Source organism: Lotus japonicus, chromosome 3 (genome assembly GCF_012489685.1).
Source record: "Lotus japonicus ecotype B-129 chromosome 3, LjGifu_v1.2".
Classification (NCBI taxonomy): Eukaryota; Viridiplantae; Streptophyta; class Magnoliopsida; order Fabales; family Fabaceae; genus Lotus; species Lotus japonicus.
Genome location: NC_080043.1, coordinates 10,863,089 through 10,875,127, shown reverse-complemented (window position 1 = coordinate 10,875,127; position 12,039 = coordinate 10,863,089). Strand labels below are relative to the sequence as shown.

At 30.7% G+C, this 12,039-nt stretch overlaps 1 long non-coding RNA gene across 6 annotated transcripts; it reads right to left on the bottom strand.

Annotated features, from left to right (window-relative positions):
* Nucleotides 1–3,142: 3,142 nt before the first annotated feature.
* Nucleotides 3,143–6,176, bottom strand: LOC130749041 (uncharacterized). 6 transcript variants are annotated; one of them, XR_009022831.1, is made up of 6 exons: nucleotides 5,784–6,176; nucleotides 5,581–5,678; nucleotides 4,938–5,498; nucleotides 4,742–4,815; nucleotides 4,291–4,400; nucleotides 3,143–3,592 (listed from the first exon to the last, which is right to left on the bottom strand). It is a non-coding gene; the product is annotated as an uncharacterized LOC130749041 (long non-coding RNA). The 6 variants fall into 6 exon arrangements; XR_009022829.1 differs by having other exon boundaries at nucleotides 4,938–5,678; XR_009022830.1 differs by having other exon boundaries at nucleotides 5,581–6,170.
* Between the last annotated feature and the right edge of the window lie 5,863 nt (nucleotides 6,177–12,039).

Here is a 12,039-nt window from a genome sequence, read left to right as displayed (position 1 = left end):
ATAATCCACAAAGGAGAAGCAAAGCTGCTTCTTACACCTCTACTCCACCGCCTACGACCCGATCTCTAACTCGAGCAGCTAAACTTCGGCGGAAGGATCTCCATCGCCTAATAGCGTTAAGCGCCCAAACAACAAGTAGCAAATAGAAAGGGTTAACTCCATGTCATTACCACGTATAAAAGGGAAAAACATGCTATTCAAATTTAAGTGCATATCATGGCACATAAACTAGCAACTTAATTCAAGATAGATGACGACATATATTTAGCAATATAGAATCAAATCATATGACAATAATCTCAACAATATAACATCAAATTAGATAACAACAACATCAATCTATAACATCAAATCAGATATCAACAACCTTGACAATATACCATCAAATCATATATCAACAACCTCAAACTATAACATCTAATCAGATATCAGTAAAACCAAACAAATGGGTAAATCAATGACGTCTCGTAAGACGGGACAATGATAGGACCACACCTCCTCATCGCCACTTATTGCGCCACACAAGGCAAGACAACCGGGTGAACACAATCACCTGACCGCCGCTTATACGTCACACAAGACGGGACAACCAGGTGAACACAATCACCTGACCGCCACTTATACGTCACACAAGACGGGACAACAAGGTGAACACAATCACCTGACCGCCACTTATACGTCACACAAGACGGGACAATCGGGTGGACACAACCACCGCATTGCCGCTTATCACCACGCAAGGCAGGACAACCAGGTGAACACAATCACCTGACCGCTACTTAATAACGCCACGAAGGCCACACAGTACGCCACGAAGGCAACACAGTACAATCCAACAACGCATATGCACAAATATATATCAAAAATTTCAAATCCAATAATCAAGGCAGAGTAACCCTATGTTACTCTTAATATCAACAAGCATACGTCAACTCAATTCCATATTCAGCACAAACACATCAAGCTCTATTGAGCGATGAATCAATAATTCAGTGTTGGAAAGCATAACCCTGTCATATCAACTAGAAAGCAGTAATGACAGAAACAAGTAAACGGCCGAAGCCTCTCAGAAAACGGAGACACACGTCTCAATAAGTTCACTCGGCCGAAGCCTTCAGAAAACATTTAGCACAAGCCTCAGAAAACATTTAGCACAAGCAATTATACAACATAGCAAGCATACCAATATTTCAATCAATTTTCAATCAAATTAAACACCTTCATCTCAAACGCATGCAGTGCGAGTAAAGCAGGCAAGACTCAAAGACGCTCTAAAACTGAGTTACCCTTACCTTTGTGAGTAGTGCATAGAAATTGCGAACCTTGTGACCCTTCCGATCTTAGAAAATGCTAAGCTTCGAGATCCTAGCTTCCGCTCCAAAACTCAAAAATCTCCTCACTCTCAAAATAAAAACTCAAGAATTTTCACAAAATACTACTCACTCAAATAGCTAATGCTATTATCAATGTTGTGTGAGAATATAGCTTTGTGTGTGTGTGTGTTTTTTTTTTCCTTGCACCATGTTGCTGCATCTATATATAGGCGTGAATGTCTCAAGCTTTGGAAAGGAGAGATGATCAGCAAGAGCCACGCCTAATATGTGTAAGGAGGAGGTGGAATGCTTAGGAGATCAAGCATGCCTTGTCATGCTTATTAATTTGATGATGAATCATACATCAAAGGGGAGGTGGAAAGTTCCATTTACTAGAGTTAGAAATGGACCTTAGCTACTTGCATTTCCATACGTTACTGGCATGCATAGTGTTTATTATCATAACTAGTACTTTGACCCGTGCGTCGCACGGGGGAATTTCATTTTAGTTTATCACGTGATGTTTTTTTTAGGCATGTGTTGTTTTTATTATGTTACTAAAACATAATTTAAGGATTAGAAGAAAAATTAATTATATATATAAGAAGAGAAAAGTTCATGAATGTGTTTTTTTATATTTTGTAAAGGCACAATCATTTTATTTATTTGTGATTTTTACCCATATTTTTCTAAATGCTACATTTTTTTTCCTATATAACAATTTAACTATTTTTTTTTGAAGTCATTCTTAACTAATATTTTTTTTATCAATTTCTATTATTGTTTAGGCTTAAATATGTCTAAACCAAATGAGGTATTTGCTTTTGTTTTTTCAAAGGCTCAAGCATCAAGACATTTTCCTAGGTACATATATTAGGTCCCTCTAAATTCATCTTCTTTAGTTTAAGTCCCTCTAAACGACGTAAGGTGACGGCAGGGGCTGAAACCCAAGTATTATTTTGCATTTAAGGGTGCTTTCCAAAACAGAATTTAGAGGGGCCTAAGCCAAAAGTTTCTGATTTTTGAGGGACCAAAAACATATTTAAGCCTTATCATATTTATAATTTTTCAATTAATTTTTACTTTCCTTGAATTTTTTTAATTACGTTTTTTAACCTTTTTTTATTGTTTTTATTCTTACAAACAAAAAGTATGACCATGTATCCCCTAAAAAAAGTGTAGTGCTATGTAAATAATACATTTTTTAGCAATATGAAGCACACCCATGAAATTATATCATGCTCTAGCTAGCTTTCCTGTTCTGTTATACTGTGTCACACCATGAAATCAATTATTCAAGCAGTTCAAATACAAAAATCAAATGTAGATAATAAATAAACAGGACATTGTTAATTTGATTAATTATCATCATTAACACCGCAGTCCCATTTACTCATCAAAGTCATGCTAGGTTCTTTAAAGGAGTAACCACCGCAGTCCCGTTGCAAGTGGTTCTTAAGACTACTCTACTTTTTCTCTGCCCTGACCACTCATCTTGTCCTCCAATGGTATGAGGTGAATTTTAATTCAATGTGTTTTTTTTCCCAAATCTAAGTTGTTGATAGAAGGCTCCATAAATCTCAAGTGCCCTGTATAAGTATTGAAACGTCTATGTGTAAAGCTAGATAAACCTACCCTCACAATAATGAAAAACCACATCCATTATTTGCACAAATTAAGAGGCTCCCACCATAAAAAGATGGATGCATTAGAAATAAAGCAGTTTACTTGGTCACATAGAGTAACAAAGTTTCACAATTCAATCACTCACAACTTCTGCAAGCACATTCCTTTCAACTCTAACATGCTCAACCTGTGATGGAAATAAATTCAATGAACTAAAAATAATCAAATAAAATAATGAAACTAAAAATACAATATCACAAAGAACTTCCTTTTAATCTTAATATTAACTGAAGAATGAAAATAAGAAACTTTAATGCTATTAAGGAAAACATAAAATTTCACATGTCCCAAGCGTTTCAGACTTTTTCAACTTTGTCATGGCATATATGTTAGCTGATTTCTTCTCCCTATAGGGTCTTACCTGTGAAATAGTATGGTATAAGATTTCACACAATTACATAGTAGAGTTATACAAACAAAAGTAAAATGAGAGATGTTTCCAGGGACATGCTCAATTCCTAGGGGAGAGATTCTCTCACAGCTGATGTCTTAGAGAACTAAAACAACAACAAATAAGGTGTACAACTATTAGTACATTTCTTGAACAGTCACAAAGCTTCCTACTTGACAGTAACCTGCATTAGTGGAGACATCTGCAACAGGAAATGCAGTAGGAAATAAGACCCCGAAAATAGAGTGCATCATAAGGTTTCAGTGGATAAAATTATTTGATTCTTAATGACATAAGATCTAAAGAGAAGATAATAAAAGGCCTAACATATTGGAAGGAAAACATGTGAACATGTTCCCAAAAACTCTAACTAAACATTGCCTAGGTATGTGCAAGGACATCAATAGATGAATAGCAGAGCGCTTGCAAGATAAGAGGGCAAAGAAGCAGAAAAGATAACCAAAGCTACTCATTTGCTACCAAGGTTAAAAACACAGATATTGGTACACAGAAAATGAATAAGAATTAATTCTCATCATCAAACAAATGCCTTAGTGATGCACATCGATCTCTCCATCCTGCAACTTTTAATAGTTTAGACTATTAAATTCAGGATAAAGATTGCTTAATATTTTGGTTAATTTTGTATCATTATTGGCCACTTTAAAGGTGTATTTGAATTCCATTTTAAAATATTCCAATTCTTTAACTGCTATATATTTGTTGAACACAATTTAGTTTGGTAACCTATGTTTGTCAAATGTAATGGATTTTGAAGCTGTATTTAAATGAAGGATTCACATTCTATAACTGTTATAATTGTCAATGTTTCTTTATTATCCACTACCATGTCTCAATCAAATTCCATGGCAGCTAAAGGAAAGTAGAAAGCAGTCAAACCTCTTGAATGATGAAACTGAAACACATGTAGTATCACCAAGATGCTCAACTGCACTTCTTACTTCTCCAAATGTATCATTTGAAGCAATAACACTCTTATCCTCAACAACCTGTTTGAAGCGCATGCCAACGAATAAATATTGGTTAAAAATTTCAAAAATAATATCTTAATCCACATACTAAGCAAGATTGGCTTCATAATTAAACTCTATGTAGCCCAAAACTGCAACTAAACTCTCCCCAAGAGAAATCATAAAAATTTAAAAAGAAAAGTTGAAATTTTCTTATCTCAATCATTCATCTATGCAATTTGATGCAAATGGTAATTGGCTAATAGGTTCCATGTTTATAAATAATGTTGGCAAGTTTCTAGACACATGGCTTCCCTTTCTCCCCCAATATATTTTACAGAGGAGTCAGAGAATTACGGAAAAAACTTGTAATATTTTACCTTCGTTGTGTCTGTGCTCTCTCAATCTCAAATCAGTGTCGTAGTCCTTTTAATTCTGACGCATCCTCATCCTCCTGGATATTCATCTATCTATCAGTTTTTAACCATCATGAGAACAAAAAATAGAAAACTCACTCAATTCTCCTAAAGGGTAGACAACGTAAGAAGGAAGAAAATAAAAATAAATTGTACTCACCGAGAGTCCCATCGGGACCTGTAAAAAAGCAAAGAGTCTTGGTAGCCTTGATTGCAGATCGAATTGGGGCTTTAAAATAAGTGGAAGAATCAAAACACAATCCCTCACTGGAACCTTGGATTGCAACCGTTAAGAGTCTGGAATGCATAGAATAGAGCAAACCCTTACTTGAACAGAGCGAATGGTGAGGTAAATACTGATGACTGATCCGGAGTGAGATTCAGAGAAACGAAGCAGATATATAACACATCAATAATCTGCAGAGGGAGAAATTCTGCAGAAGCCATTACAACCCTAGGGGTTCTGTCACCGATTCAGAGTGAGATCGATACCCAGAAACGGTGCACAAAATTCCAGAATAGAAGGAATCCTTAATTAGATTGTAAGCGAGAGCGATTTCCAGAAACGGAGCAGAGAATCAAATAGCGGAAGGAATTCTTAAGGACAACAAATGGCACCATACAAAGGTTTCTCCCCAACATCAGCGTGACAGTGTAAGAATCTCATTCTGGAGTTTTTGCATGAGTGGCTAGGCTTCACATAGCGATGCTTCTGTTCTGTCTATGAACAAAATATGACATATCAAAGACAGAAGTACACATAACATTCAATTATGAGTATTTGGATGGATGAGAGTACAAACAAATAGGATTTCATGATTTCAAGCTAGGGAAATCGCAGATATTGGAAGTAATCAAACTTGTCCTTACTCCATGCATATTTTCTCAATCCTTTCAGAAACTAAAATTTAAGGAAAAGGGAACAACCTTTCAGAAGTATATTACCAAAATAATCAAAAATCAAATTTTAAATAGAACGAACAATGAGAGACAAAATGCAGCTTACCTCAAAGGAGTGTTCCCTCATTTTAAACCCCAAAAACCTGTGAGCAAAGACAGTAGTAACCAAAAGGAAATGGATTGATAGAAAATGATCTTGGATGAAAACAATAACCACCCACAGAAGAAGCGAATGAAACGCAGCGACACCGGAAGTGAAATCCTGATTAATGGAACGCAGCGAATGGGAGAAGAGAAATAGGAAGAGGGGAATGGAACGGCGACGCCTTGGCGAATGGCTTTAGAAGAGGTGGTAGACTGAAAACTGAAGCCTTGACCACCAGAAGGAAAAACGTCGAGATTCGTATGATGAGTCCAGAGCGAAGCGTTTTGGATGTAAGTAATTGAGAGCGTTACAATCGAAAGGGAAACTGAGAAAACCCTTTCTCTTTTTTTCTCTCACAAAGCTATACATGGACGGCTAAGATTAACTCAAATCAGGCGGTCAAGATTTGATTCTTTCTTCAACACATATAACATTACTAAATTAACCATTAAAAAATATTAGTTCATGTTCAACTAATAATTGAATTACGAATTTACCCTTAAGGCTGCAAAAACTCTCCCTTTATATAATTTATAGATAGATAGATAGATAACTTTATTTTAGTTTCATTCACATCATAGGATGAGGATAGGAATTTGGATATAAATTATTTTTGGTAGTGTTGGATTTAACTCTTAGAGCTATAGAAAAAAAATGTTAGGAAGATAAATCATTATCCTAAAAATTCTTAGGGACCTATAAATTAAAATCACTTTGAGAAAATTTAAGTGATGAAGTGTAAAAGTGTTAAAAAGTTATATAAAAATATATATATTAAACTTTATGGCAGCATTCTTCCTTCTTTCTCTATTTTAAGTCACTTACGTGACTCTTATTCTTTTTTTTTTCCTTTTCTTCTAAACTTTCAATTTTTCTTTTCTATTATTTATTTGTTTAAAAAATAATATTATTAATAATACACTCATTTATATAAACACACAAGGTACAATTAACATGTCAACTTAAGTTTAATAGCGCTTATCGCTATTAAACCAATGAATAACTAGTTAATTAATCGCGTAACTATCCGGGTCTTACATTCTCATTGTTAAGTTTTGAGTGAGAAAAACTCCATATTTTCATGTGTTTATGCTTGGCCATGTATGGTTAATTAATGGGTCTGAGACTTTTCAAATTTTGTTTTGAGCTTGGATTTATCTTTTTAAGTGTTAAAAATAGCCTAAGAAGTGATTTATGAAAAAAGCTAAAATGTTTTGTGAATAAAAGGTGCAGGGCCGAGGGCCTATCTGAGTTTTTTGAACTATTTTACTTGTTGATACTTGTCATGCGTTAATGCTTGAGTTGATTAAGTTGTATTCGGATTTTTGATACTTAAAAATGTGGTTTTGGATTGAAACTATGAATTGTAGAAACTTTCGGTTGAAATTAAGATTTACAAAAAAGTTAGAGAACTTTATTTGGAAAATGGGAACCATAGGACTACTTCTTACTTTTATAAAGTTTGGGTTTGAAAAGTAATTTCACCAAAAGTATAAGGACCTTTTATTATAATGTGGTTGTTTGAGTACTTGAATCTGATTACTCAAAGTTTGAGGGCTTATTTGGGAATTGTACTTTCTTTAAGGATTTACTTAAAATCTTAAAGTTTAATTGGTTTTATTTTGGATCAATATTCAAAATTCATTTTCCTCAATTAAATTCAGCTCTATCTCTTAACTAGATATAAAACCCGTGCGTTGCACATGTGTTTTTACAATTTTATCAACATAATATAAAATTTATTATAGTTTCAGAAAAATAAACATTTTTTAGTTATAAATTATAATAAAATAAAAATAATTGTGTTAAAACATTTCATTATGAGTATTAGAGTTTTCTTTAAATAACTAATACTATTCAAATTTAATAATTAGCATTATAATAATTTTAAAAATGAATTTATTAAAACATACAATAAATTATAAAGTGCATTTCAAATATTTTAAATCAATTAATAAGTTTTAATATCACCAATAAAATTATATCAACGTTTTCTTATACTTTTTTATCAACAATTAATTAACTTTAACTTTTATAATTACAATAAATTATAATTTTAATATTCTAAAATATTATTTAGTAAAATAATTAATTTTTAATTTTAGCCTTAATTAATTTCTCTGTTATACTTCTTTAAGTTTTTTTTTTTGAAAACTGAATAACATATTATTAAAAAGCCTCCAAAAACAGGTCAGCAACGAATCACATGTCCGTGTCGCATACAAAACCCCCACCAAATGACCACATAATGACTTTGAGAGAGGGTCTCATTAAAACCTTAGTAGGAAAAAACTCATTGGGAAAAAATCCTAATAAGGAAAAATAGTACCCAAATCTCAAAGGGGTCAAAACATCATAGTACATGGCCAAAAAACCCCATACAAACACCCAAAAGCAAATGAAAATTACACCCTCAGTATAACCAATGCATTATCCAACTATCTGATAACCTGCACCTCCAAACAAATAACAGAAAAAAAAAATAGATCAAAATTTATAATTGAATGAATTTCTGAAAAAAATACACACACGTCATACTTTTTTGACATCCACGTCATACTTAATAATGTTAATTTTAAAAATATTTTTATAAATTATTGCGGAATTTTTTAATTTTAAAACTATTTGCTAATTTTTTATTAGTAAAATTAATTAATTTTAATTATAAATAATGTTTCCATATAAAAATATTATTTGATAAAATTTTATTCTAAATATCATCATGTGTATACTCTATACACTTTTTAATGTATATAAAAAGATATTCTAAAAGACTTAAATAATTATAATATATTAATTTTTTATGTATGTAAAATTATTTTATAAAATAACACAAAACAACATTATAACAATCTATATTAAACAACACATGTAACTATTAAAAAAAATTATAAGTATATCTTTACGAAGAGTATTTAATCATTGACTATTTCTGATATTTCATATATTTATTTTATATAAATTTAATTTTTTTCTCAAGTTGAGGTCAATAATTAATATTTTATCTACATATGTTTAAATTTTTTATCACATTATATTTAGCTTTTACTTAAATGTATAGGAAATTTTGTAATTAATATATAATATATAAATAATTATAAAAATGAAGATAATTAAGTTTATAAATATATTATTTAATGTTGGTAGTTGAATAGTTTTTGACATTACAATTTATTCAGTTTTAATTTTATTATTTAATATATTTATTGCCAATGAAATTCTTTATTTTGAATGCATTTTAATGTAGAGGTAGGAATTACTTGATGTATTTAATGGAAAAAACTCAAATCTCCTTTACATATATATATAGATAGAATATTTTGAATTTTAAAATTATTTTTTGTAAATTATTTGCTAATAAATATTATTTTCTTATTTAATTTAATTTTTAATATTTGTGAAATACAAAACTCAAGGAAATTTTAAGTTTATGAATGTTTTTATTTAATGGTAGTAGTTGAATAGTTTTTTACAATATATATTTTTTTAATTTTAGTTTTATTATTGTTTAATATATTTATTACAAAGTTTTTTATTTTTTTGGTTGCTTTTAATACACACTTGAGTTTTGCTTATGTATTTAATGCAAAAACTAAAGTGTGCTTTACATATATATATAGAGTGAAATACAAAACTCAAGGAAATTTTAAGTTTATGAATGTTTTTATTTAATGGTAGTAGTTGAATAGTTTTTTACAATATATATTTTTTTAATTTTAGTTTTATTATTGTTTAATATATTTATTACAAAGTTTTTTATTTTTTTGGTTGCTTTTAATACACACTTGTGTTTTGCTTATGTATTTAATGCAAAAACTCAAGTGTGCTTTACATATATATACAGATTTAAAATCTTGACTAGTCAATGTATGAGCTAGAAACTGACACTTGTAAATTTAATTCAATAATTCTGGATTAACTAGTGTTTTTTACCCGTGCCTTGCACGGGGAATTTGTGTATTGTATTTTTCTTACCCATGCGTTGCACGGGGAACATGTCTATTGTATTTGATACATCAATCAATTCCTTGATTATTAAAATTATATTAAACAGCAGATGAAATAGAAGAGTCTGTAATGCTAAGCAAAGTGGTCAAAAAGTCTTAAATTGAATTCCTTGTTGCATAGATTGAAATTCGTGCAATTCATTAACTAATAAAAAGATTGCTTAACGAAGTCTCAAATACTGTAAAACGTATAAGGGGATGGTTTAATGGTGGCTATAATAAACAATAGCTGAGTTAATCTACAGTGAACGCGATTATGCGTGTTCGTTTCCACTCATATGTTCTCAAAAACTTCTTGGTAGACAACACTGCGCGTGGAGTTTGAAACTACCCGTTGTTCATCTGCAATGAGCACCTTCAGTCCTTTTTCTATATTTCACCCTTGAGAGAGCGATATACAGCTGTCCATGAGTAAACACGTGCCTCGAAAGGTACAAACCCATATGAGAACGTGCGACTGATGAGGATAAGGATTAAAAGTGCAATCCCATAAGGAAAAAAAATCAAGTTTATGCTCCACTTACATCAAAATCTCTTTAAGATTTCTCTACCACTGTCACCACCGCTTTTCTATAAATTATCCACAAACCCTCACAAATTCCACACAGTACATTACATACTCTCTTTTGAAACTAAAACTTGACTTGCAAATGATTGAACCCAGCTCATAGCCCAAATCTTTTATATGCTTTTCATCAGGATATGGAAACTACTTGAAGTACCTGATAAAAAGAATTTTAAGAAATGCCAAATTAAATAAAAAACTGAGCAAACATTTTAAGACGAAGAGAATTAGTAGGATCTGAAAAAAAAGAGCAATCAAACACTGATATGGAAGCTTTTTCTATACAAATTAAAGGCCCTTATGTCATTTATCAATTGATCCCATAATAAGAACCATTAAGTGATCTCAAAGGGAAAAACAATTAAGTAACAATTAACCCAAGATTAGCTAAATATTTTTTCTTATAATAAAGAAGAAAGTTACGTCATGCACTACCTAAACAAACATCACCTAATCAAATCATAAACCATTATCAATTCATCTGTATAAGAAAAAAAAATTCAATTTTCTCTGAAAATTTGAAAAGGCAAGAATACATTAATAACCTCTAACTAACCTATCCCTAAGTAATTTACCCTTCTGCTACATCCTAACATGTGACTTTCAAGTTGCATACTCGAGTGATCTTCCTCATTTTTCCTCCATGCCAATCGGTTCACAATAGAGACATATAGGGGAGGAGATGGCTGATGCAGTATTAATAAGGAGTAATCTAGGTAAATCTTAGATAATTAAGACAAATCTTTTAAAATTTTATGAAAAAGTTACTCAGATTTAAAATTACCTTTAAAAAATCGATTTCAAGATTTGTTATGGAAATAAATTTTAGGTGAAGAAAAAATTTATTTTAAAGTATTAATTAAATTTTATGTTATTTTTATTGAGTTTTCGAATTTTTATTTAATTAAGGATTTTATGAGTTTTTATTGTGATTTGGTAGTTTTTATTAATTAATTATAATGGTATTTTTATTGAATTTTTAGTTTTTTATTTAATCTAGGTAAATCTTAGATAATTATGACAAATATTTTAAAATTTTAATATTTTATGAAAAAAATTCTCAGATTTAAAATTACCTTTAAAAAATCGGTTTCAAGATTTGCTATGGAAATAAATTTTAGGTGAAGAAAAATTTTATTTTTAGAGTATTAATTAAATTTTATAATTTTTGGATTTTTATTTAATTTAGAATAAATTTTCGGTTTTTCGGATTGTTAGGTAAATCTTAGATAATTAGGGAAAATCTTTTTTGGATGATTTGGTTTTAAATCAAAATAGGTCAATATTGATTTGATTTTGAAATAATATATGTCAAGATTTTATTTAGTAATTAAGGTGTGACACGTGTCAACAGAAGAGAAACTCAAATAAGAATTAATCTGAGAGAGACACTTCATCAAATTGGCCTGAGAATTAACCTGGGAGTGACACCTCATCAAATTGTTCTGATGGCAGTTCTTCTTTTCTAATATACTAGTGTTTTTTACCCGCGCGTTGCACGAGAAATTTGTCTATTATATTTGAAACATCAATCAATATTTTAAATTATAAAAAATTTAAGTTACTAAGAATGTAAGAACAATCATAATAAAGATGTAGATATTTAAAGAGCATAAAGTCAGACACTCAATTCTAGTGCTTTGTA